At 42.4% G+C, this 27,894-nt stretch overlaps 1 protein-coding gene across 2 annotated transcripts in view; it reads left to right on the top strand.

Annotated features, from left to right (window-relative positions):
* The first annotated feature begins 2,593 nt into the window (after nt 1-2,593).
* Nucleotides 2,594-27,894, top strand: part of adgrl1a (adhesion G protein-coupled receptor L1a) — a 107,500-nt gene continuing 82,199 nt past the window's right edge. Inside the window, exon 1 of one of the 2 annotated variants that reach the window (XM_076883272.1) lies at nt 2,594-3,287. The gene's annotated coding sequence lies outside the window, so the exon portion shown is untranslated. The remainder of the gene's footprint in view (nt 3,288-27,894) is intronic. The other variant, XM_004559547.3, reaches the window with a different exon arrangement.

Here is a 27,894-nt window from a genome sequence, read left to right as displayed (position 1 = left end):
AACAGGCTTAAAAGAATACACTTACCGGAAAAAGTGAGCAGCTGCAACTAAGAGTAGCTTTTAGTAGAACTACCAAGAAGCTTCAATGCCTCCACTTAGTTGCTGATTTTTTTCTTCCTTCCTTCCATACACTTTCACCCCCTTAAACCTGTACCCACCTGTGAACGTCCTGGAGAACACCTGCCAATGTACTCACTCAGAGCCGTATAACACGCTTTCTTTTTTCAACAAACTGTCTGACACCAGAAGAACCAGAAAAGCAATCTTTTGAAAAATCCATCTATTCCTGGGCAGCAGACTGCAATCTTAAAGATGTAGGTTTTTTTTTAATGTTGGTGCTTTGACATTATTTAGAAACTTTTCTTTAAGTGCTTTGAAACTAATGGAAAAAATAAAAAGCCTAGATACATTTTAATACATGGTGCACATAAGTGAAGAATCTACAAGTCTTATATGAGCACAGAGAACTTGCTGTATGGTTGATTTAAATGACTCCCACACAAATGGCTGTTATCATGGCGGTTTTATTGATTAACTGTCCATACAGTATAAAATTGTTGGACTTTTAAAATAAATCTTTAACACACAGTCAACATAATGTCCTGCACTGAAGCTTCAGCTCCATCTTGACATTAGACATTTCACCTCTCTAGCAGCAAGGTTCAGTCACCTCGACTTCATGCTGACACATGGATAGAACTTTGTCTTTCATGACGTCTTTTCTATTTAAAAAACTTGGACGATTTCTAAGTGAAACACCTCTTTAAAATTAATGCAGTGAAAGCATTTCAGTGGCAGGCTAAGTAGCTGGATTAGAGCACTGGCTGTTTAATTTTAAAATACAGATGCATGCAGTTTAAAATGATGCACAAATCAGTTTACAGTGATTTGCATATTATTTCCGTATAGAAGACAAAGGCAACATATCAAATTAAATGTGAAAACTGAGAATTTTTTTGGTTTGGGTAAAAAAATAGACCAATTTTATGTCTGATGCAGCAACATCCATCCCAGTTCTTTTCTCCAAAAGTTGGGAAAAAGATGTATTTACCATTGTGATGATCATCGTCTTCGTTTAAGAGAACTCTGTAAGTGTTTGTACTGAGGAAGCAAATTGCAGTAGTTGTGTTACTTGTAGTTTTACAAGCAAAATGTCAGCTGCTGCAACAGTTCAACAGTCTTCTTTGTCATATTTTTTGTGTCATAATATGCCAGGTGTTATAATTGGATGAAAGGGTCATTGGGTGGAAAGCTACCGGCATACGTGCAGGATCTGGCTTGGCATTGACTTGAATGAAATAAGGAAGTCACCTGAGTAGTTGCATGTTCTACCAAAATCAGTATATATCAATCAACAGTCACGGGGCCTTTACAGATTTACAAGTTCCCCGTGCCATGTGCACTAATGCACACCCATGCCATCACAACACTGACTGCTAAACTGTACTCTGATAACAAGATGGATGGCTTCTCTCCTCTTTAACCAGGCAAATGCAGCATTCATAATGTCCAAAGCCAGTTTCCAATTTTGATCAGTCATTCCACAGCAGTTTTCTGCTTTTCCTCAGTCTTTAATGAGTTCTGGCACCGAGAAGGCAGCAGCGATTCTGGATCTTGCTTGTATTTGTGGATGTAGTTACACTCTGTTCACTGCCAGAGGTTTGAGGAAAGTGTTACTGAGCCCATAGAGTGAGCTCTGCTTTAGAATAAGCTCTGTTGTGAATGCAGACCCACTGTGAATGCCCTCCGGTACAGAGATTTATGTTACTGTTGATCATGTCATTTTCAGTTTTTTAAGTTTCAGTTTTTTTCTTATTTTCAAATTACTGATCTATTATCTCTTTAGCTTTTTCACAGAGCGGTGCACCGCTATAACCTTTGCCTGTGAAAGACTCAGCCTCTCTTATATATTCCTTTTATACCCACTTATGTTTGTGACCTATTGCTAATTAAACTAATTAATCACTTAATGTTCCACTAGGCTTTTTTTTTAGAATTTTTCAGTCATTATACAACCAGGTCTTTGATGACCTTGCCCCAGCGTCTTTTAAACATGCTGGCATAAGACAAAACAGTCACAGCATTTTTGGAACCGTTTGTATAGTGAAATATATATCAGAGAAAGGTGGAAGGTGGTTCTGAGCAAAGTTAATGTAGGAATCAAATAGTCAGTGTCCTTTTTTTCTTGCAGGTACTTCAAGACGATTTGCTTACACTGTGTGCAATTAAGCTACACCTAATTTGCAGGGCAATTACAGATGACCATTTAGAGGACCTCTGGCGGTTCCTACAATCCACCTTGGGAAACCACGTGGGTTAGGCATCTGGAAAAAAAAAAGAAAAGAAAAGGTGCTAATGTTATACAAAAAAAGCCGTTTCATTAGTGGGCGGGCAGACGTGGTATAGACTAAATTTCCCTAACTTAGGTCGACTAAGGCTTGTTTATAAAACTGTCATGAAACTGTCTTCAAGGTACCAAACTGTATGTGAAAGCCAGTGACGAATGCGCTAGGTTGTAATTGGCCTGATGCAGAACTGCAGAGGTTGAAAATGCCGTGTGGACGGTCCTGATGAGAGTGCGCGCTGCCTGTCGACAAAGAGGGAAACTAGAGTGATCCGTTCTGTGCGTCAAGACGCACGAGATAACCGCATGTGACTTGTGTAGACTGTCCTAATTCCAACGGATGATTTTTACACTGTAGAGCTGCACGAAGTCAAGGAGTCGACAGTTCGGGGGGGGAAGCGTGTAACAGAAACACATCAGGCATGCAAGAGTCTGATCTGTATTACGCAGACGTTTTGCGACGGTGACACATTTGCTCAAATGCTCACCACCAAGCCAGCGGCGGACGGACAACAGAATTACAACTTAATTTTTCTTACTAATCAACTATAGTTTAACATTTCCGTCACCTTCATCGTTAAAGTGTTCCGCATGCTCTAATATTATTTTTCTACCAGGATGGTGTCGTCGCCGTTATTTATTTTGATGCCCACACGGGCGCATTTTCGTGAGAATCTGTTTTGTCCGTGAGGATTTTCCCTCCATTGGCTTTATCATATTTTTTAGTCGGGTGGATTTCCCCCCCCCCCCCTGTCTCCCGTCTTTAAGATAGCAGGCTATTAATTTTTAATTCTTATGCATCCGCACGAAGACGGCACCAGAGAGGAGAAAAAACGAGTGATAACCAGAGGGGAAGAAAAGGAGAAGGAGGCAAGTGAGGAGAGAAACGAGAATGAATGAGACACACTGAGAAAACAAGGAGAAGGAGATTGGAGGAAACAAGGTAGGATCGATGTCCAGCTTTTTTATTTTACACGTGCTCTAAATACATGTGATACGAGTGCGACAGTAATAGCATGTAATGCGCAGCAACCTGGCTTCTTCTGTGAGCCTGCGTGAGGTGTTCAGACGTGGTAATACGATTTATTTATGTAATATTTTATGTTTTGACAGGTAGCGAAGTTCATGTTTACGGTGCGTCAACAGCAGTCGCCTCATATTTAAAATGCGTGCTGGATGTTCTAAATTAGTCGCATCTGCGAGTATAACTCTCGTCTGTGGGCCTGTGCGTTGCACCGTGGCCTGGACAGTAACAGATTTTGGCAATTTTAATTAATACTTAGGGTCTGCGAGCCTGAAAGTGACAGTGTGCATGTCCTATAAAAGCGAAGAAGCTGTGAAGTGTTTTCAGTTGACATTGGGAAATCGAGGCAAATCACGACTCTTTTTAGACAAGAAAAAAACAAGATGTTCTGGGATATTTGTGACAGAAGTGATTTTTGTAATCACTCTGTTCAGGGTTTGCTCCGCAAGTTCCTTCAATTAGAGAAAGAAATGAAGTAACCAATTGATTATTAGAGGAATGCATCAGAGCAAGTGTACAGCCTCAGTGTGAACTACTCTGTCCAACCCCCTGTCCAAGACTACATCATTAATCCTACCTTGTCAAATCATTAACTATAGGCTAGCTGTTGGGGAGTCCTTGAGTGTTTCTGGGTCTCCCAAACTATGTGAGAAGTTCTGTTAAATTTAGCCCATCTGACATTCTAATAATAGCTTGTGCACAAAATGGCAACAGAATATGTTATTATGTTATTGTCTTAATATCACCTCACTACAAACCAAGCCAGGAAGCATACTGTCATACATCCAAATTTAATCAAATGTGACCCCCTTAATATTTAGGGGTTCAAATCATGATAACCCCATTATAATGTTACTACGCTGAGCTAATTCCCAATTTAATAATAAAATCTCTAATAAAAAGGCATCAGCCGACTGTATTGCAGCTCTGATAGATGAAATCAAACCTTTTGTCTTTGTGTGTTATTATGATAAAATTGAACCTGAGGAGGCAAACAAGAAAGCCCCTGAAAACAGTTATTTTCAGTTTGTAATCCTTTCCCTCATTCTTTCCCTCATTTCACTGGGGTGCATTGTGTTTGCCCTGCCAATTCTTAGGGAAAAAATTGGCATGTCTACTATTCTGAAGGGGCTGAATGAAATTTAAATTCTTCAGGTGGTAAAACAGCAATATTGCAACTGTCTGATTGCGTTATCTGGGCATTCAAGAAGCCAGACTTGGAATTGGTTTACTGCCAAACACACTCCTCGGGAAGACAGAAGGATTTATTTCCCCCTTGTCTGTGTGTCACATCACCATCAGAAAAATTATTCCCGGCTTTCAATGGTTGAATAATAGTCATATATTAGCATGGTATTAATGATTGTCACACATTTAATAAGTCACTTATCAGAATTAGATTTACTTGAGTTTTTCGAGACTTTGAAATGTTGTGGTCAGGATTTGATCATCGTTTTATTTTATTTAAAACATCGGCTGTGAAGAAGACACTGTATACAGAGTGGGTATACTGATTTTTTTAAATTCTTCTATCCATTTAGGTTTAAAGTGTAGTCATTGAGTCTATATGAACATGAGAAATGCACATACTCATGTTTTCGTTTATAGCATGTATGTCTGTGCATGTGTGCAGGCGCTCGCACACGTGCACAGACACGTACACTTGATCTTTTTTATAAATGGGATTAACAGTGCTAAGTTCCCAAAGCGACTACACCTTCAGATTTTTTAAATTCTTTTCATTTTGCTTTCTGCTGTTTAGATCCCTACAGCTCTTTGACAAGACTGACTAAATAACTTTGTTGATAGAAAATTAGCGGAAAGGAAAAAGAATTGATGATTTTTACAAAATAACCTGTGTTATTTCAGGACAGTTCAGCATAATTCTGTTTCACACATTAGACACATTAGAAAAATAACATTGACTGGATTTACAAAAAAATGCTGACACCTGTTCTGTCACTGTAATACTTGATTTAAAAAAAAAAGAAGCTCTTGTCACGATTGTTAATTACTAGAAGCAATACATATTGAATGTTACATGCCAAAAAGCTGGATTGTTGATTTTGACACTGCATGGAGATTTATCCTTAACCTGTGAAAGCCAGTGACATCTTTTTCACACATAAGATGGTATGAAATGAAACTGAATGTGGCTTGTAGTAACAGTATAGCAGTACATTATTCTACAGTTTTAATGCCCTCTGGGGTAGCAAATAACATAATTCAAAATGCACGTATAATACAGATAAATACGCAATTCAATTCAATTTTCTGTTTTGCGATCAAATTGTTTTAAATGTTGGGTTCTCAGTGGGCAATTACACATGTTATTAAAATAAAAAATAAATGAATAATCACTAAAGAATAGAAGGGAGCCGTTTGCTATGAAAATCTGTTAATTAAAGCCATCCGTCAGTCAAGTCAAGACACAGAATTTCATAACATTGTGCGGCAAACACAAAAATTATTTAGCTACAAGTGCACACGATAACGCATGTAGCCATTTCTCTTTTCATTACAAAGTGAATAATTTTAATTAATTCAAATTGTTGCATATGTGGTGATGGTGTTCTAACATGCCCACTTAACAACACACACTATCCTGTGCACACATAATGCCACTATAAGCTATTTCAATCTCCAGGAGGGAATTAAAGGCAAATATTTATTCCAGTACAGAACAGAGGAACTCTACTATGGCGTTGCAGTATATTCAAATGATAAACTTAATCTCAGAATTGTCTTTTGATGATGGAAGGTTCCCAGATATGATATTGGATTAGTAAAATCCTTGCACGTACAGCAGGCCATTGAAAAAATTTATTTTCGGATATGTGCGTGGTCAATATATATAGATTTATCATAAATCTGAAGATTATTTTCCATTGTAATACATGGCTAACAAACATTTTTTTCTTAATCTGATTTCTGCATAGCACACAAAAAGCATTCAGATGAGTGATATAGCATCGTTACAGTATGAGATTAAGAAGCGCTCTTCAGCCTGTTCAATCTTATTAGGGTGGAGGTAACCAGTGAGGGTTGTGGCAGTGATGGGATCCATGCCCGTTATTATTGTCTCACGGGATGCTGCCTGGGTACCTGTGCGCCCCTTGTGAATGGGCAGGAGTATTCTTTTATTACCCTTTTTGTTATGTCCAAATTCTGCGTGTCTGTTGGGCAGTTTTTCTCTGGACTGACCCAGAAGCTCTTTATTGTGTAGTGCCAGGTAGCTTTTCCTCGCTCCTTGCCTTTGTAGTTAGCAGTGTTTACCTGGCAGTGGCAGTTCTGGGGTTGTCACTAGCCTGATAAGACTTGTCCTGACAGGAAAACCATTATGATTATGACAGTTATTGTGTTTCAGTGTTTTACCACTGCTGACAAAATACACTGGAAATGGTTTTTAACAGCTTTTGTTGGACTAATTATTGCAATCAAAAATACCATATTATGTTTTCTAAGCCCATTTGGCTGTTTTCCCCTTAAATGCTAGATTACATTTTTGGAGGATAAACATGCAATAATGGATTGGATATAAAGCAGCAAAAAGAGGGAGACGGGAAAGGAAAATGAAGAGTGAAGAGTGGAGGTTGCACTGGCCAGGGATATATATAACGGCCAAGAAACAGTGCCTTTCTTTGCTGTGGCAATGAGGTGCAGAAGTGATGGGCATTGAATGTCCTTTGTGAGGCTACCGGGCTTTGTGCTGTGGAGTTATCGGTGATGTAGTCACGCAGCTGTGCTGCAGCCTGTTGGTTATCGGCTCTGGGGTCTCTGCTACATCTGGAGAAAGTCTGGAGGTGTGGGTTTTGAGGAGCCAATCTTACAGGAACCCCACCACACACTAATTCAATTCACTTGCTGCCAGCCTTGAGCACGTGTAGGCGCCGGCGTGGCGAAAATGAACAGGAGCAATAAGAGCACATGAACAGAAAAAATCGATGAGGACTCTTTTTCATAAATGGAGTGGGTGTTAAATTAGCTGGATTGGTCCATGTAGCAACACATTGGATTGAGTGTCTGGTGTATTTGGGTTGTGTCTATCGACTGAGAGACGACTGGGTGTACAGCAGGGGAAAGACTCAGTGATGCTCATTCAATGTGACCAATCAGCCTCACCAGCAATTCATTCAGTTTTACACTGATTTGTCAGAGAAAATGGGATCTCTGTTTAAAACAAATGTGTCGCTGGAGTTTCAGTGACCATATTACAGTTGCTCTTTTTATTTTATGTAATTTTCTGCCTTTATTGGATATTCAGAGTTTAGATAGGTAGGCAAACATATACCCAAACTACTTGAGCTGTCCAGTCACCTTTGCTTCTAAAAAAAAAATTAATGGAAAACTTTAAATCCCAGCTATCAAATCAATTTGTTTTCCAGTTTTCATTTCTGAACATGCGTTTTACAGGTTTTCAAAGCCCTGTGGCAGGATATAATTTTAAAGGTACTTGAAAATAATCATCACAAATCAGTATAATTTTTCCCTGTGGGTTGTCTGGCATTTTGGAAAGTAAGTTGTGGCAGCTCTTGCCAAAGGTGTATAATGGCAATGGTGCCATTGAGATCAACTTCAGTCCTTCTGCGAACCGTGGACGCGGTCACAGAAAGCTCTATAAATGCAAATATGTGCAAGTAAACTCAAATATTTATAAAATTCTAAATGCAAATTTTCACCTAAAACTAAATACCCAAAAGGAGCATATGGGAGAAACTTTGACTGGACAAAAGGTGAAACTTTAGGTAATTGGAGTAGGTTTCCACATCTAAGCTATCCATCTGAAAAAGGAGGAGCACACAGATGAAAGGAAACAGGGATCAATTGACCTAATAGCTTGTCCAATCAATCCTTATGTTTTCTGATAGCTTGATGGAGGGTGCAGAGCGGAGTGGTGGATGAGCCCCTCTAATTGGCTTGGCCAAAATGGACAGAGCGAGAGACTGAGTGGTAATGGCAGAAGTAGTCGTCACTCCTCCTCACACCTGGTGCTCTCATTCTACCTGCGTCAATACTGACACCTTTATCCTCATTACCTTCTGCTTAGTGCCATGTCCAGACCCTTCATCTTCAATGGAACTTCATTGTTCCTTTATTATTTCTCCGTTTGCACAATCCTCTTCCTTTCTCGCTTTCTGCCACCGACCTCTCGCAGTCAATGACTGCAGGAGTTACTCGGTGTTGTCTTTGCTATACCGGCATTCTGTTGGGCACTAGAATTAGGAGAGACATGTTTATAAACAGGATCCTTGCAAGCTGTGTTCATGCGAGACACACCTGAGTCATTCCACAGAGGGACGGCCCTAGTGGGTTTGTATTTGTGTCAGCAGCACTCCCATTGGAGTATATGGTGTTGGACTGGTGTGAGCATGTTTGTGTCTGTATGTCTCTGTGTTCCGTGCTGTGAGTACTGAGAACACCAAGAAACAACATGGGACTGAGAGAAGCTGCTTGTTTTCCTGTCTGCCAAGATGGGAGCTGGAGGAAAGCAGATTGAGAAAAAAAGAAATGAGGTAGGGGAGGAGGGGAATGGGAGAAGAGATGGAGCTCCTTGAGAAAGGTATGAAAGGGCACGTATATACATAAACAGCTGCAAAAACACCCAGAGCATTTTACATGATGCCAGATAAGACGGAGAGGGGGGAAGTGCACCGTGATGGAAAAAGTCCATAAACACCTAGAGCAATGAACTTCAAGAGAGAGGTAGATGAGTGAGTGAGAGAGAGAGAGAGAGCGATGGAGAGAGAGAGCATCCGAGGTGGATTAATTAAGGATTATAATTATGTTGGGACTATGCATGCCTCACCTGAGACTAGCCTGTGCTGCGCCTCTCCAATCCTCATGCCCTCTGCTCCTCTGCACATATGGACACAAACCAAAGTACTACCCACACTTGTGGTATCATAGATTCACCTCCCTGACACTGTATGCAAAAGTGAATGAGTGCAACAGCTTATTAACCTTTTTGCCGCTCTGGGTGTGTGTGTGTGTGTTTTTAATCGGCCTAGTACAATATTGTTGTTATAATGTTCCCTTTTGTACTTGTGCAGCGAACATGCCAAACTTATCTGGACAGAACGCGGCACAGTCCTGTAGGAATCGTCTTGAGGTAAAAGTGAGTTTGTGTCCAGGCAATTGTTTAAATTCCCAACAATTAGCTGATGGCACTAAAGAGCAACTACACAAGTCTCAGTTTTCACATGCTTTGCTTAAATTAGCATCTGTAAACAGTGATTGAGTATCAGTTGTTACGGTGAACAAGTTAACAAACAGCTGCTTATTTACACAGCTGGTAGATGCATAACGGGAATAATTATTTGATATATTTCTGGCCACCTCGTGAAATTTACTCTCTTTCTAGCAGCTAATTGCTTCATCATGTTCATTAGCGAGCAAGGTACTTTTCTGTCTGTTGTGGTAGAAGGCAGGTAACATAAGCCGGGTCTATCAGCATGCTTTCAGAAACACATGAGATGCATGTACATGGGGTTGATGAGAGTGATGGGAATGAACTGCAAAATCCAAGATATTTCCATGCTGATCAGCTATAGAGGCACAAGTACAGTTTCCTCTTTGCATTACAAAGATAGTATTGAGGCTGCAATGCTCATGCCTCTGAGTGGATAAAGCTTTGTTTTTTCCACTGAAACAGTCAACAACTAGCACCCAGGTGTGGTATTAACAGAATCAATGTGAGGTAAGATGCTGCTAAAAATGACCATGCATGCTCAGCAAACCCTCTGTGGTTATATGGAGGGTTCTTTCTTTTTTTTCTTTTTTTGTCGTTGTTTCTAAAAACTACACTGCTGTGCAGCAATTTTTAGTTATCGAGTGCTTTGTTACCTTTGTCTGAAACGGGGACAAAAGAAAGTCAAACGTTTTTATGAAAAATGAAAATCTGAAGATGGGGACCGCAAGAGGTTACACTGTGGATGGTGAAGGACATGTCTGTAATTGAATAGAGTAGCTAGTCTGTCTGTCCGAATATGATTGTACTTTTAATCTAGTAACAATTACGTTCACACCGCTTGTCCTCCTGTAGTGCTTTTAGTGTATGATCACGAGCCGTACGTCACCTGACCACAATAGGACTTCGCTAAAGCACAGCTTGCCCCCTGGTCAGCTCACATCCCCAAGTTGATACAGAAAAGACACACATAACACAACATAAACTGATCACCAAAGACACAAACGCACACATGCTTTCTGCAGCTGCAGAGGCATTTAGGAAACAGAATGGGAATGGATTTAATTGAGTCTTTGATCATTATAGAATTACCATGTGCCTTCTTGGCACCCTGGTTATTGTTTCATGGATTAATCATTTTCATTCAACAAATTGTGGAATCCACACAGTAAATCAGTGTTCTGCCTGCTTGACACAGATATGCAGTTAGAGCAAGGGAATTCTAATGTGCCCTTGCCCTCCAATTGGCTGCAGTCGGCCATGCGACTTGATTTATTTGACGGATTGGTTTTATTGATTTACTGAATTAATGTGGTGCCTGTTTAATCAGTGTGCTATGGAACTATGCGGAATTTGACATCTCTGTGAACTCAAATGAATTGAGAGTATAATATTGATTTGGTTATCTACAGTATTTATTCAGCCATTTGTCTAAGAGCTGATTAATTCAGTGTTTACGAAATAATTTAGGTGTGTGTTGGCTGTGCAGCTGTTTATACATGTATCTGTGTGTGTCTTTCTCTCTGTAGCAATGTTCGGAAGGTATAACTTTTCTGCAAAAGCATGCTGCCACTGAATTGTGTCTAATGACTCATCACATCAAGACTCGGCTCTTGTGCGATTAGTATTAATGCATACACACACTGCGCAGTACAGTATATGCATATATGGGGACTGTGCCACATGTGAGGTGTCCCTGTATTAGTACTGTGCTCTGTCATTGCAGATAATATATCGTAGGGCTGAAGTAAAATCATGATCATTAATATTTCAGACACTGTTGTGGTCGAGATTACATAACATGACGTAAAATGCATAACGTAATGCATTTTACCTATCCTGTAAACCGAGACTTCTCTTTCCTTTAACTGAGCTGGTGGTAATTTTAACCTGCCACAGTCCGGTGTGAATGGAATTGCACCACTGTAAATGAAAGGGGTGCACTAGATTTTTATGACGCCAAACAAAAGCGTCTTGTTATCTCAATTATCGCCTTGAGGCGACTTTTGTTGTGATTTGGCGCTATATAAATAAAATTGAATTGAATTGAATTGAATTGAATTATCATGCCTCACTATGGACAGAAGCCAAAATTGTAAATGAAAATAAAATTCAATTTAATTGCACTGGCCTAGCTGGAGCAGTGCTCAGCACCGGTGTGGTGATTGAGCAGTATCTGTCAAAGAGGGCCAGAAGAAGGAGAACAGTTCTAATTAGAGCTAACTCAGGATGGATATAGATGCTTTCTGACAGCTGTCTCATCTGATTCTGCTGCCCCATGGAAGAAGCAGTTGTTTGGAGATGTTTGTTTAGGCTCATTATGGATAAAAGTAGAAGCTTTGCACATCTATTTTCTCCCATTCTATGTCTGCTGTAATCATCAGCTTTGCTGTTACACAGATATCTCAGCTGTCAATTGATTTCCTGTGTTTATGGAGCATCTTGTGTGCTCACAAGACATTTTGCAGTCCCAGATGTGATCCTAGAATGGATCCTGCAAGGATAAAAAACCATTTAACTGTACTGAGAAATGATCAATGATGCATTTCTGGGGCTGGGCATCAGTCTACAGTAGCACTAAAATACATGAAGGTATAAGACGCTACATGCGATCGGAGATCTATAGCTATTGTCGATTGTAGGAGAAAGTGCTAATTTATTAACGGGGGATACAGTGAACCATGCACTGTAAACTCTTACTCGATGTATTTATTCACTCATAAGACATGGACCACTGCTTAGGTCATAATTACCATTCAAGTTCAGACGAATGCAGCATTCTGTATTCCACTGACATTTCTGCTGTGCATATTACACTGTATATTTAATAAGGTGTATGACTAAAATACACTGTATTAAAGAGGCTTAGGGACAAATAAGGTGGGCGTGATGGGAGGGCATTTTTATTCATTTTATAAGAAGATTCCATTATGTTTTCTATTGTTGGTGTTTCTCACAAAGAGTCATGTAATAATTATACTGTAGAGATTTCTGATGGCTGAAATTAAAAAAATAAAAGCAAACACCAGAATCAATGTAAAATACCTCTACACCTAACCTGAAGAGGTTACATGAATGCTAATAACGTGATCATAACCAAATTATTGCAGCAGTCATGTAGTCATGCTAACTGGATTATCTTAGCTAAATTGGAGCCACAGTTGAAGAATGGCTGACTTAGGTGACTGACCTCAAAATCAATCTTTTGCTTTACTTCACTATTCCTTGTTTCCATGCAAAGCAGTGGGTTTATGTACAACACCAAGGTACGGCTGGAGGTAGACAGTCAGCTGAAAAAGCACAACACGTTTCTGGGTGACAGAGAAGTGTCTTTTTGTGTTTCAAAGTAAAGTAACAAAGCCTGTGTTACAGGGCTCTGTAAACTGATCATCACAGCAAAACAGACTTGAACATTTTCCTTGTGGTGCAAAAAACATGTTTTGCTTGGCTGCTTTGCATCAAACGCATCATGCGAACATCGTCTACCGAGCAAATCGAGTTACTGCAAACCATAATCGTGCAATCACCTCGAGGTGGTTGCACATAGTAAACAGGTTATGGTTTGTATTTAAACAAACTGCTTCCCACAGATCTAGTACTTAGGGTCTCTTTTGAGCTCTTAGACTACATTTTAGACTTTCACTTTTTTCCCTCTGTAATAAGTCTGAAAGCATCTACATTAGCCTATTTTTCTCTGCTCTTTTTGTTACCCTCTACATAATTTGCTCTGCCCTCACAGACACAGACTGTTTGTCGACTAGTCTAAATTATTATGCCGCTTCAGCCCACATACATACCTGTTTGCTCACCTACCATTTGCAGTTTACAGACCTAAATGTCTGTGTGCTCACTGGTTCTCCTAATATGTGCCTGTTTGCACTCTCTTGCCCCTTCATCCTGCGCTTCATGCACCTTTGTGAATTCTGCTTCCTTTTGCGAGTGTACTAACGTTTGCCCTACACTCACCTTCTCTCCTGCTCATGTGCCCCCCTAACTCACCTTTTGATTCAAGCAGATATGGATGGAAATACAAATGACCCCTGATGAACCCAGATATTGAGCTGTTTTAAAGCCGGAGGCTTTAGACAATATCCCTTCCTTGCTCCAACATGCTAGAAAAGGAGGGGCTAGTGTTTCTCACTTTAGCTGGGTTTTATGGGATTTACGACCCTCGTCCTAGCAGACGTCTCTCCCACCACTGCCATCTCTCCCATTGGGTAGAATTAGCAGGCGAGGAAAAGAGGCAAATTAAAAGGAAGAAAACACAACATCTAATAAGCATGTTGTGAAAGCTTTCAGCAGGATATGGGCTGAGGGAGGGAGAGAGAAAGAACAGCAGTTTATAATCTTGACTCTCTTTTTGCATTTCCCTCTAATTTCCTTCTGCCCCACTGTCCCCTCCGCCCTCTGTGACTTGCTGGTGGGGCTCTCCGAGGAGATCATCTCCGAGCATGGGCAGTGTGAGACAGATGGGCGGATGATGGATCTGACGTGATAGACAGCAGGGTGATGGATGGCTGGCTGGCTGATAGGGGATTAATGCAGTGCTGGGGCCGCTGCCACACAGTGGATGGCTTAGTGATAGATAGATAAAACTGACGAGGAGATAAACAAGAGAGCACTAATCCACGCCCCCTTGATGGACAGAAAATCAAAGTGAAGGAAAAGAGCCACATAGGGAGAGGTGGACCTTTGTAGTGGCGTTGCATGGTGTAAAGCTTTCATGTGAGGGAATGTAAGTTGATGCAGGGTGAGATCAGGTAGAGCGAGGAGGAGAGTAAAGGAAGGGCACTGTGTTACAGTAGTGTGTGTAAGCAGTGTAGATATATATATATATATATATATATATATATATATATATATATATGGTAAATGGTAAAATGGCCTGTATTTGTATAGCGCTTTACTAGTCCCTAAGGACCCCAAAGCGCTTTACACATTCAGTCATCCACCCATTCACACACACATTCACACACTGGTGATGGAAGTAGGGCTGGGTATCGTCACTGATTTCTAGAATCGATTCGATTCCGATTCACAAGGTCCCAAATCGATTCGATCCACGATTTGATTCAATTTGATTCAATTCAATTTGAATCTGGGAAACTTTTCCTCAGACAGTCAGAAATATTATAATTCAGATCAGTACATTTACATATTTTTGTATCTATAAAAAGGAAGCTGACACTCGACAGACTTTATCAAAGGTGTAAGCATCACAGCAGATGCCTTTGTGTCAAAGTAGCTGAAGATAAAACACAGAAAAACATGAAATTGATTTTCCTGGCCTGGGATTTTATAAAAAATATTCTGCAGTACATCAAAAACGAAAGAAAACCATTAATCAACATATGAACATTACCTCTGAAGTTACAGAGGTTTTATTAGAGACACGGCTAAGCGTTTTGCATTTTGCATAATTTTAAAAAGTTCAAATTAGTTCAGAAGCCTATTGAACGGCAGAAATTAGGTTTTCTTTTCGGAAGTAAGTAAAAGAAAAACAAACAGCGGCCGACAGCGCTGTAAACAACAGTAGAATTGCGCGTAACAAGCAAGCGAATAATGCAGAAAACAGATTTTTAGATGGGAAACTGTTCTTGAAGTATACAGAGAGAGCGAGAGAGAGAGAGAGAGAGAGAGCTGTGCATGAAGTGTGATTTTATCATGGTGGAAGCAAAACAGCAAAAGTCAGAGGGAATTCATGACAATGTTTATGTGAAGCGTAGTTTGGATCTTCTTTTGCTGTTGGTTCGGTCAATATTGTTTGGAGAGATATAAAACCTGCAGCTTTAGAATCAGCGCAAAAGGGTGTAAACACAAAGCGTGGGCCGCCGAAACATCAGAATCAGCGAGCTGTCGGCTTTCAGCCCCGACCGTGCCCGTGCCGTCGGGTGAGAAAGGCGACATCTCACTGATTCAGATCTGTCGGCGGGTCCGCGCTTTTTAGTCAGTGCTTACGTCTTTGTGCAGAATCCGTGTTCCTGCTCTCATTTACTGTTTTAGCTGTTTGGTGGTTGTTGAAATTTTGTGAGGTTTAACCTGAGATTCTGGTGTTTGGGCAAAATAAATTTATATTAAAAAATCGATTCAGGATTTTAATGAATCGATATCACGATAATCGATTTTAATCGATAAATCGATTATCAAAACCCACCCCTAATGGTAAGCTACATTGTAGCCACAGCCACCCTCAGGCACACTGACAGAGGCCAGGCTGCCGAATACTGGCACCACCGGGCCCTCTGACCACCACCAGTAGGCAACGGGTGAATGGGCAATGGGTGCCCAAGGACACAACAACCGAGACTGTCCAAGCCGGGGCTCGAACTGGCAATCTTCCGATTACAAGGCGAACTCCCAACTCTTGAGCCACGATCGCCTCTAATATATATATTTAGAGAGCGAGAGATGTGTGTTGATATGGCGTTGCAGGTGACAGTGAGGGTTGTTGGTACACTTTTTCAAGTGATGGCGAACAGTTTGACTTCAGGATTAGGCATAGCAGCAAATTGGCCATAGTGGGATATGATGGGATGATTGGCCAGGAGAGAGTGCTGCTTGGGAATAGAAGATAACTGTGCTTGTTGTGTCTGTAGGTATTTTTTAATGCTCTTCCATCAGTGCAACAGCTTAATCTTCGGTGTAATGTACAAAAATAAAGGTTTTAGGTGTCAGATTTTAGGTCTCTGTGTTTAAGTGGTGAGTTGAAAAGGTCTGTCGTGATAAAAGGATGAGGAAAAAAAGTGAGGAGAGTGGAGGAAAATCCCAGGGAGAGTACCTCTGAAAATAGGGAGCAAGCTACCTATCCTTGTGTTATTATCGAGCGCTAAGCTTTGTCTCTGTTCACCATTTCAGGGGACCCCAGGGGTTCTGGCATCGATCTAGTGTGCTTAGAATGCACTCCAGTGTCACCTATTTAATCACAGTGAGCCGCTAGCCAACAAAGACAAGCCTTTATTTATCAAGCCTCTGATTTTGGCTGCACGGATGACAACCTGATTAGCACTTAAAGGAGCTCTTAAATCTAATATTGGAATAAGTGGAAGCAATCTATACATAGAGGGAGACAACACACTTGGTCAGAGAGAGTTAGAGTGGAGGATGAACAGAGAGGTGAGTGAGTGTGTCATTCATGAGGTTAATGAAGGGACAGGGTGGGATGGACTAGATGAGGAGTGTGTGACAGAGACAAGCGAATGGGGATGAGAAAAAGAGTGTGTGCGACAGAGACCGATGGGTGAGAAGTAGAAGGAACAAGTGGATGAGAGAATGAGCATGTGATGGAGGAGTGGTGGCAAAGATTGAGGGGACCAGATGAGAGCATGAGTGGCTAGGACAATAAAGGAAAGTCAAATGAAGGGGCGAGGATATTGTGAACAAGTGAAGGCCTGAGCAAATTAACAAATTGCTAAGCAAACAAGTGGGGAGTGAGTGTGTGTTTCTGTGTGTTCATGCAAATTGTGGGGGCGTTGTTGCACATGTGCGCTTGCAGGCAAATGAATGAGTGAGGCATGATGGAAGAGACTAAGTGAGTGAGTAATGGGGGTTAGTGATGGGTGTGTTGACAGAAAGTGTCAGCTTTAACCACACTGACCTGCGAATACAGGCTGCATGCACAAGTGGCTGAATTTGAGTGCCAGCTTGGACGTGAACTGACTGTAAAATTGGATGTGAATTTCGAGTTGGATGTGGAATGAATGTAAATAGGAAAAGTAGGTGGATGGTGTTTGCACATTTATATCTATGTGTCAGGCTACTGTCGTTTCTACATCATTTTAGATGAGCCCAGGAGATGAGCATCTTTCTAGCCTCCTTGGCACAAAAGCTCAGCTACATTTGAACACCTCATTTCATCTTCTGTGTAATTATAGAAAGTGGGTTTGGGCTGTGTAATTTTTCAGGGAACCTCTTCTATCCTTGCCTCTTGTCACCCAGAGAGTACCAAAATTGAGGCTTGTATTTTTAGTTCAGCTTAAACGCCATTAAAAAATAATCTCAAGCTTCTTGGCATGCTATAACTGGGAACCATTTTGTTTCATGTAATAGACAAGTTTATTTACTCTCCTAGGGAGAGGAACACTAAGTGATGCCAGTGCTCGATTAGAGAGGAGCTGTTACTAGAGAGCAGCAAGATAATTTATTCTTGCTTTCTTTCCCTTGGGATGCCAATGGCCGATTTGCTTTCGACGCCAAGAAGTGTGTGGACGTATTTTATGTGCAACACTGTCACTGGGATGATGTTGGGACATTTGTGATTAGGCTATTGTCTGTCCAGCCTGTGCTGCACTCAAATCCTTCCCCCTCTTACCTCTTCTTCATCAGTAACCCGCCAGCAAGACAGTACTGAGTATAAAATGTCAGGAGAATTTGCGTGGTATAAATGCACATACATTGTCTGCTCTTGCTGCTCCTTCATCAGGCTTTCACTTGTTTGGCTTGCTTGTCTCTCTCACCTTCTTCATCTCGTGAACTCCCCAGCATCCTTGGCTGCAGCACTCTTTTCTGACCCTGTCGTAGTCTCCTTCAGGGTCTGTCTCTTGGTGATCAAGCTCCATTATTTATGCTATATCGTATATCACCATCAAATCGTGCAGTGTAGCAGTGAACAATTGAGACAGATTTCCTTGACTGTCACAACAGCAGTGAGACCCGGCAGAGGTTTGGAAATGGGATTAGCCCTAAATGGAATTTAATTTACACCGTTGTTGTCTGTGGGACCTGTCTACCACTCAGACACCATGATTCACTCTGGTAGTGCTTTCTCCATTGTGTGTGTGTGTGTGTGTGTGTGTGTGTGTGTATGTGTGTGTGTGTGTGTGTGTGTGTGTGAGTGAAAGATTACTGTTTTACTGCCCAATGGACACTGTAGAATTTGTAATGTGATGCACATGCGCAGCTGCTACATTTCTCCAAGGTGCTGAAATGCTATTCCTATTGTTGTGCAGTTTTGATCAGGTTTGTTAAAGAAAGTCTTACTTTAACAACTCGCAGTTGTCAGTGTTATGTCTATCAGCTTAGAGACCGAAAAATGTCTCAGTCCATAATAAGGCAGAAAATGCTTTGTTTTTTCCCGCTTGATTGATGGAAAAAGACACACCGCTTCCACAACAAACAAAATAAGATTTTTATGTCTAATTAGTGAAAAAAAAAAGAAATAATAATATCAAAATCCTACATGATTCAATTACCAGACCTTAGCCACGGCAGCTGGCAGGTCTTTGACATGAAATGTATAAGTGAATGAATGAGTAAATAGATAAAATGAATAAGAGCGAATCGAAGTGTGAATCAATGTTTATGGATCGGCATCCAAAGACCTGCTGTGCTACAGATGAAATGAATGTGGTAGCAGTTGTGTGTGTGTCAGCATATGTTTCTAAGTAAGGCAGCATCTGGGTATGAAAGCTGCAGTGATGCTTTTCAGTTGCATCAGTGTGCGTTCAGTGTGTACTGTGCATGTATGATGCATTTGTCCTTGGTACTTGAGGGGTGTGTGTGTGTGTGTGTGTGTGTGTGTGTGTGTGTGTGTGTGTGTGTGTGTGTGTGTGTGTGTGTGTGTGTGTGTGTGAAGGCGTGCGTGTGTGTGTGAGCAGTGTTTTTTCTTGTTTCCTGAATGGTAATGGTGGCTTCTGATGAATTCAGTTTCGTGTTTTTCTGACTTCCCAGCGCTCTTTATCCTTTCGCTTAACACAAACATAATCAATACTTGAATTAATGTGTAAGTAAAGAGTCAAAACATGTCACACTGGGCTTGGCGCAAGCTGTTGCTCTGCCCCCACCCCAGCAACCTTCAACTCAGCTGGGCTGAGCAAAGTCAAGAAGGAAGTGAGGAGAAAGAAAGAAAAACGTAAGTGTTCATAATGAACACATTATGGAAGTACATTGGAAGAATGTGTTCTGCAGTCTTTTTCTTCTTCTTTTTTTTTGCTGCTGTATTTATTTTACTAATTATTAGTCAAGAGATAATTATGACTTGCTGCATGGATGATGCCTCTTGACAAGGAAGGAAGCACTGTAGTGAATGATGTGTGCATTCAAGTGTTCAGGTGAATGTAGTGTTAGGTATGACGGGCACTGACTACAGAATGACGAGACAGGCCACAGGTGTGGGTGTCGGCTCAAGGCAGAGTGTGTGTGTGTGTGTGAGAGTGTCTGTGTGTAAGCATTAGCATTTGTGTGTTGTGTTTGCAGACAAGTGATGGGATGTGAGGCTCAAGAGGCAAAACGGTGAGTTTGTGAGTGGTGTATTCCTGTAATCTGCTCAGATCAGATCAACTAGAGCCAATAATGCCACACTGCTTTTCCTTTATCTCACACTTCTTTCTCTCTCTCGGTCTCTGTGCCTCCATCCTCTCTCTCCGTCTTTTTTCTTTTCACTGCAGTGGGAGCCAGCTTTGCTGCAGAGGGAAAGATGGGGTAAAGATGGGGGGAGAGAGAAAAGACATACTAGAAAGAGTCTGGAAGATTGATGGTGAGAAATGGAGATAGGAGGGTGACTCGGAGAACAGAGGAGGAAGGTGGACGGGATTGAACAATAAACGATTACTGCTCTGCTTGTGTGTGCTCCTGTTAGAGCCTGATACCGAATCAAACAGTGCTCTTTCTTTCTATTGACACACGCACACTCGAGCACAGCCACGCACACACAAACACACACACTGGCCACAAGCATTTGAGTTTGTTTTTGGCCAGTTCTGGGTGGTGCTTGGCAGAAGAAATTAAGCCTAACAACCGTGGCATCTGTCTCAGCAGCAGGAGAGTCCCGCCTCCCCACCCACACATGACCTGCCCTGCTTTCATTCACTGAACTGCCTGCTGCCAGCCTCAGGATGGGCTGCTGCCTCCGCCACTGCCCACTACCCCTCCCGTCATCCTCTCTCTACCCCGGCCTCTCTGTACTGCCAAGCACTCTATGCCCGCACCCATGTTTCCCCTCAAGCCACAACCAGGAGTCTAGCGATATGGTTGCTTCAAATATTCATAAAAGCCACGCTGCAACATAGAGCTATCCGCTCCCCTCCATTTTGAGAGGCAATTCTCATGACGTAGCTTCTCCTGGCCCTGAACACAGCGCTGCAAGTCAGCTACTCTACTCTGCGGTCAGTCTATATGAACAGTACAGTATATACGCTAAGTAATAACCAGTGCTTTCAAAATTCAGTCTAGTGTGTAGCTAAATATAAACATTCCTCTTTTCTCTTTCACACTATTCACTATATTAACCCTCCCCCTCTCTCAGGGATGGGCACAACCATCAGTCGCTAAAGGGGTCGTGCTACTTAAACTACACTGAAGCATAGCTACAGCCAGTGAAAGCAAAGCTATTATGCATGCAAAGAAAGATCCATTCCATACTTAGGCAAAGGCAGATTGCTGGGCCAGTGTGTAATTCATGCAAAGACTATTAGGAACAGAAATGTATTTCAGTTTTTTGTTTTGTTTTTTGGCACACATGAACACACAGGACCATAGAGTGAAGTGAGAGGCACCTTCCGGTGAAAGAAGTTCTACTATGAATCTGTTAGGAAGCCACAGGCTGGATAAACATCCATGTGGAGCAGCAGCAGATGCCTCCGTCTTCCTCTAATGCTTGCTCCCCCTTCTTCTCCTCTTTCATCACCTCACATGCTACCACCTACTCATTCCTCACTCTCTCCTTTCTGCTTCCTTTAATGAAGCCTCCCCCATCCTGCCTTTTCCTCATGCCCTCCATTTCTTTACTCACTTTCTCTATTGTTGTCTCCTCTGTCTCTGTCCCTATTTATTTTATTTCGCCTGTCTTCTCATCGTGCAGGCTTCCTGCTAGTGCAGGGCCATGCTGCTTATCCTCCTGTATTCGCTCATTGTATCTGCAGATTATTTCTCGTGGGAGCATCCTGTATGTGCTCTCCACCATACTGTTTTATCTACCTCATCAAGTGGGCTAGAGTGGATCAAGATGGGCGAGGGTTAAGACATGATGCTCTGGGTTGTGGCAAAAAGGTGCCTCATAGGGATGAGCACTATCAGTCATAGAAAGGCGTGGAAAGATGATTTCTGAACATTAAGGCATTATTTGTAAGCATGTGCCACTGTTATGATGAAGTTGTTAAGCAACAGAGTGAGTCAAACAGCAGCTGGTGAACTAAAGATAGATGAGATGGCTACTGGAACTAATGTGGCAGTTAAGTCTCAGAGCATGAGCTTGAATAATATTAGCTGTTAAGTTCTAGAGATCACCTTTATGTGATTATTTCAACTGCATTGGGTCACCCGCAAATTGGCATTGATCATTGTTGGTTGGCTAGCTTTTAATGGCTGGGCCAGTGTTTAATGTTCCTGTCAGGGAGGGGTTATCATGTAACCTGTTTCTCCTGTCTCCTGTCCTTGCAACTGCTAAATGGCAAGCCATCTTCCTAAGAGAGAAAGCGAGAGAGCATGAAAAAGAGAGCAGTGCAGCACAGACCCCTTATTAAAGCTGTCCTCGGAGGCTGCCCTCTGTCTGATTCCCCCTGTAAATCTCACCTTTAATTGGAGAGAGTACAAAAAAAGGAGGTGGCTCAATCACAAATCTGTGTCTAGAAGAATGAGTGCGGGAAGGGAGACAGGCAGAGCGTGAGACAGTCAGATAGCCGTACGTGTGAATGTAGGGATTGTGCCCAAACATAAGTCAGCTATAAATGCAGTGAGCCTTTGAGAAGTGAGATGACATATTTACATTCACCTGGGATGTAGGAGCCTGGAGGTGAAAAGATGAAAAGGTAGCATAGTAATGGAGAGAGACGGGCAGAGAGGTGTGCCAAGGGTGATGCAAGGAGAGGAGGAGAAGGACAATGGGTGAGGAAGGAAAAAGTAATGGAGGGAGACAAAATAGAAATGGCTGGCAGTGAAAGAAAGGGAAGGTGGATGCATGTGTGTGAAAGAACGAGAGAGAGAGAGAGAGAGGTAGAAAGGAGACAGGATGATTTCACCAGAGTTGTTGCCTGACTGTCCTCCCTTAATGGGGTTGCCATGACAACAGTGTATAAGAGAGTGAGGCACCAGCAGTGTGTGCGGTATGTGGATGTGTGTGCGTCTGCCCTGCTCCTTTAGTGACTGATTATCTGTGAAACAGTATACAATGTGATACCATAACACAAGTGCACCTTAGTCGTTTTTTTTGTTAGAAGGTGGGTGGGAGTGTATTTTCCCTAACTGTTTATTTGCTTCTATATATTTGTTTGAATGATGAAACGAGGGAGAGAGGCGACGAGAAAGAAAGGAGAAGGTCTTCTGTTTGTGTCGCTGGCCTTACTAGCAGAGCCAAGTAGGTGTGCAGTAGCTGTCGTGCAGTGGTCATGTCACTTGTGCCGCTGGCAGCCACGCTGAATGAGGTTAGGTGATGTCACGCCAGTCAGGTGACAGTGTTTGGAGGACCCAGCTGTCACAGAGCAGAGGCGGTCCCACTGGAGCGCCGATCTGTCATCATTATATTAATGACACGCGTAACACTGCGGTGTCATTCCTTACGTGCGCCAAAGCTAACGAGCAGTGCCTTAATTGTAAAATTAATTAAAAAACATTTTGATTAAAGACCAGTCTCCGCACCCAAGATGCCTCCATCTTCATCAGCTTTCATCCCCCCCCCACCCTTTGAGTTTGACGCCCAGAGACGAGTTTTCTCACTTTCTTTCTCTCCGTTTCCCCCTACATTTGCATCTCTGACCTTCTTCCCTTTCATCTGTGTGCTGTTTCTCCTTCAACCTATTGCGACTCACCAACATGTTCACTAGCCCATCATTTTCTCCTCCTCTCAACATACTCATTTTCCACTATCTGTCACTCTCTTCTTTCGTTAGGCAAATTACAACTCTCTTATGTGCTCAATCTCTATCCTCATCCCTCCCTCCCTCTCCTCCTCTTTGTCTTTTCCCATCAGGCTTCCCTCTGTGCTGCTGTCTCTCTTGTTTTTCTCCCCATGTCTCCATTACTCAGTTTTACTTCCCTAGTATGCCTCCTTATATATGTTTATAATCCTTGGCGGAGTCATACAGAAAGGAAAGTTGCTTTCGTTGTCTATGCTCAGGTTTGCCTTTTAACTTTGCCCCCACTACCCTTAAGTCCTTTGTTTCCTTGGAGATTGGTCAGCTCTTTCTCCTTCTCCCCTCTTTTCCAACGCCCAAGAGCCCCAGGAAAGAGGGAAAGAGTGATATGGTGAGTGTATGTTCTCTAACATCCCTTCTCATCTTTCCTCTCCTTGTGTTGCTCTCCATTGTTCTCTACACACTCCCCTTGTGTGGTATGAGGTCAAGTTTATCATTCTTCCACAGACTCCACAAGATTCTTGCCTTTTTCTTTCTCTTTGTGTGTGTAAGCCTCAGAACATACAATGTATTTGAGTGGAAAATTTAAAGGTGTGTGAGTAAGAATATATATCTATGGGACAGGATAATAGGCACACCATTCCTCATTAATGGTATTTGTTGCAATAATGATACTGAAAAGTAGGAGAAATTGATCATCAGTGAGCAATCAATAATGGGCTGTACCGATCAGACCAACAGTTTGTCACCATGCAGATCGACGTCCCTGTAGGACACCAGGCTCTTGGGGGGAGGGTGTTACTTCCTCACCACAGGCTGTTATGTTCATTTATTCAAGAGGAAACACAGGCACAAACAAATGCCAGTCTGATGAATGTCTGTTTTGTGCATAATTAGGTAAAGATAGCTCTTAGCCAATAGCGGAATGGATTCATGAATTAAGTCTTCCTCTGTGAATAATGTGCTCTAAACATGGGTATTGAACAGCTCAGGAAAAGCCCACAACTTTTTCATGTTCCCATGATAACTACGTAGGGAACATGAGAATGTGAGAAAGGTAAGTTTGGGAAAATCTACAGACAGAAAACAAAATCAGTTGCCTACATGGAACTGGCTTTCTCTTCTTGGCTAGCTTTTCACAAAGCACTCCTGTTGGCCCTTTTTGCAGGGCCTAGGCTGTTTTTGGAGAATAGCTGGCAGTAAAAGAAAAGATAACAAAATGACTGTAATACCGGGTGGAGTGTTACCATAGAAACACAGCGTCACAGCTCCTAAGCAGATAACACATTCAGTGATATTCCCTTCATCGTGATTCCCACATCTGAGGATGAAGCGGGAACAGGTGTGATCAACAGCTTTCTTAAATATAACAGGGGAGGGGGTAAGGGAGTGTTTGGCACCAGGGCGGACAGTCTCTCTCTGAATTTTAAAGCTTGTTTTGTTGGAATGACAACCTTGGGGAACAAACTTGAGATAGGTACGATGCTGTGCCTGCATGTGCTAAAATGCAGAAACAGGTGATGTCAATCTAAGTACATCTGCAAAGCACATATTACATTCTAGCACAAGTTAAGGTAGTAATGGTCTCTCTAACAGTTTCTGTTACGTTCTGCATGAAGCAATTTCAAGTCAAACACCATCTGTTATTTACCACCATCTGATTAACTGTGGCCATAATTTTATTTATATTCCTTCCTGTACGCGCGATCCCTTTTACACTACTTTTTTTCTATTCATGTCTAGAGAAAAAGAGGAAATGGCAATGTTGGACAAGATGTTCAATGTGTTACTCTTCACATTCATGTCTGTGAGGGGCTGGCCCAAAGGCAGCTCACCAAACAGCTGTCTGTTAGCGCCAGCGAGTACACATTTGGACCACTCGACCTGTAACGCTGGCACAGAGGGTGGGGAATGGTGTCCAAGTCTTCCTCTCAAATCCTCAGTCCATCCTCCCATCCCTTCTCATTGTCCCCGGGGCAGCAGGCGGGCTCAGCTAAATACTGATCTGCCTGAACGGGCACAGGTGCAGCAGGGGGTCTGTTCCTCTGCCAAATTTGGTGCTTCTGTTTCCTTTTGGCTTTTGAGAGGGTGTTGCTTCACTCTCTCTCACTTCTGGAGGGATTGAAAAAGCTGCAGATGCAAGTGTTTGATCAGCCGGGCGATACAACAGGAAAGTGCATAAAGAAAACAGAGGATATTGAAACAACAGAGAAGGGAAATTTTGATGAGGATTTTGAAGGACCAGAATAAATAACAAGAGTAATGCCACTGTTTGAAAAGTGTGCAGCCCTGGGACTGAAGATGTGAAACGGTGGTCGGGTTGTATGGATGGACACTGCAGAATGCCTGCAGCTGTCCTCCGGGAGCTGTGTTTGGTGAGGATGTGTGTGCCAGGGGTATCTTTAGAGACCTGCGCTGCAGGCATCCCTTTGGGTATGCAGGAAGAGGAGGGAATAGAAGAGAGCTCTGGTTTCATGTCTCAATCAGAGAGGCTTCAGGAGTGCCTCTCAAGGCTCAAGTAGAAGCTAACGTCCATTTGTACTGTATTTAAAGGAGAATGCCTGCACTTAAGGGTTGCTGATTGCTTCATGTAGCCGAACAGAGACAGTGAACGAAAGTAGATACATGCGTAAAAGCCTTGATACACTTAGAGATGGACACATAGCACAGCAAACCACTCTCTCTCTTTCTCTCTCTCTCTCTCCCAATGCCCTTGCTTTCTCATACGCTTTATGTCTCCCAGGACAGTGCTCAGAAATCTTGAAATGAGGCCTAACCCACGAAGCAAAGAGGGAGAGTCGTTTAAGCTAAGTTAAACAAGGGCACTTAGATTTTAAAGGGCCATAATCTTCAAAAAGGAGTGCTTTAAAATCAATTGACAAGACATATAAAAGGTAAAGACAGATTGAAAGGAGCAAGATATAGTTGTTGGCAGTTAAGTGACTTATTTTTATGAATGGACATCTTTAATTGAATGTCACCCATACTTGTTGTGCGCTTGTATCTTTGCTCATGTGCAAGTGTTCTGGTTGTGTGTGTGTGTGTGTGTGTGTGTGTGTGTGTGTGTGTGTGTGTGTGTGTGTGTGTGTGTGTGTTTGTTGGGCAGTGCAGGTGGGCTGGATCAGCATCCAGAGTAGCACTGAGCCAGTGATTCAGTCGGCACAGTTTGGGCCAGAATCCAATCAGGGCAGACATCTGGTGACCAATCAGGGCCCTGGTTGTGATGTCACAACAAAAGAGATCTGGGTTCCATGGGAGCGGGAAATGCCATGAATCACACTGGACCTCTGTGCTGGTGGAACTGGCTAGTTGGGCTGCAGCTCAGACCATCAGGACATACAGTGGGGCAAAAAAGTATTTAGTCAGCCACCGATTGTGCAAGTTCCCCCACTTAAAATGATGACAGAGGTCAGTAATTTGCACCAGAGGTACACTTCAACTGTGAGAGACAGAATGTGAAAAAAAAATCCATGAATCCACATGGTAGGATTTGTAAAGAATTTATTCGTAAATTAGGGTGGAAAATAAGTATTTGGTCACCTCAAACAAGGAAAATCTCTGGCTCTCACAGACCTGTAACGTCTTCTGTAAGAAGCTTTTCTGTCCCCCACTCGTTACCTGTATGAATGGCACCTGTTTGAACTCATCATCTGTATAAAAGACACCTGTCCACAGCCTCAAACAGTCAGACTCCAAACTCCGCCATGGTCAAGACCAAAGAGCTTTCGAAGGACACCAGGAAAAGTATTGTAGACCTGCACCAGACTGGGAAGAGTGAATCTACAATAGGCAAGCAGCTTGGTGTGAAAAAATCAACTGTGGGAGCAATCATCAGAAAATGGAAGACATACAAGACCACTGATAATCTCCCTCGATCTGGGGCTCCACGCAAGATCTCATCCCGTGGGGTCAAAATGATCATGAGAACGGTGAGCAAAGATCCCAGAACCACACGGGGGGACCTGGTGAATGACCTGCAGAGAGCTGGGACCAAAGTAACAAAGGTCACCATCAGTAACACACTACAACGGCAGGGAATCAAATCCCGCAGTGCCAGACGTGTTCCGCTGCTGAAGCCAGTGCATGTCCAGGCCCGTCTGAAGTTTGCCAGAGAGCACATGGATGATACAGCAGAGGATTGGGAGAATGTCATGTGGTCAGATGAAACCAAAGTAGAACTTTTTGGTATAAACTCAACTCGTCGTGTTTGGAGGAAGAAGAATACTGAGTTGCATCCCAAGAACACCATACCTACTGTGAAGCATGGGGGTGGAAACATCATGCTATGGGGCTGTTTTTCTGCCAAGGGGACAGGACGACTGATCCGTGTTAAGGACAGAATGAATGGGGCCATGTATCGTGAGATTTTGAGCCAAAACCTCCTTCCATCAGTGAGAACTTTGAAGATGAAACGAGGCTGGGTCTTCCAACATGACAATGATCCAAAACACACCGCCCGGCCAACAAAGGAGTGGCTCCGTAAGAAGCATTTGAAAGTCCTGGAGTGGCCTAGCCAGTCTCCAGACCTCAACCCCATAGAAAATCTGTGGCGGGAGTT

Source organism: Maylandia zebra, linkage group LG4 (genome assembly GCF_041146795.1).
Source record: "Maylandia zebra isolate NMK-2024a linkage group LG4, Mzebra_GT3a, whole genome shotgun sequence".
NCBI classification, from domain to species: domain Eukaryota; kingdom Metazoa; phylum Chordata; class Actinopteri; order Cichliformes; family Cichlidae; genus Maylandia; species Maylandia zebra.
This window is presented reverse-complemented; position numbering and strand designations above follow the sequence as displayed.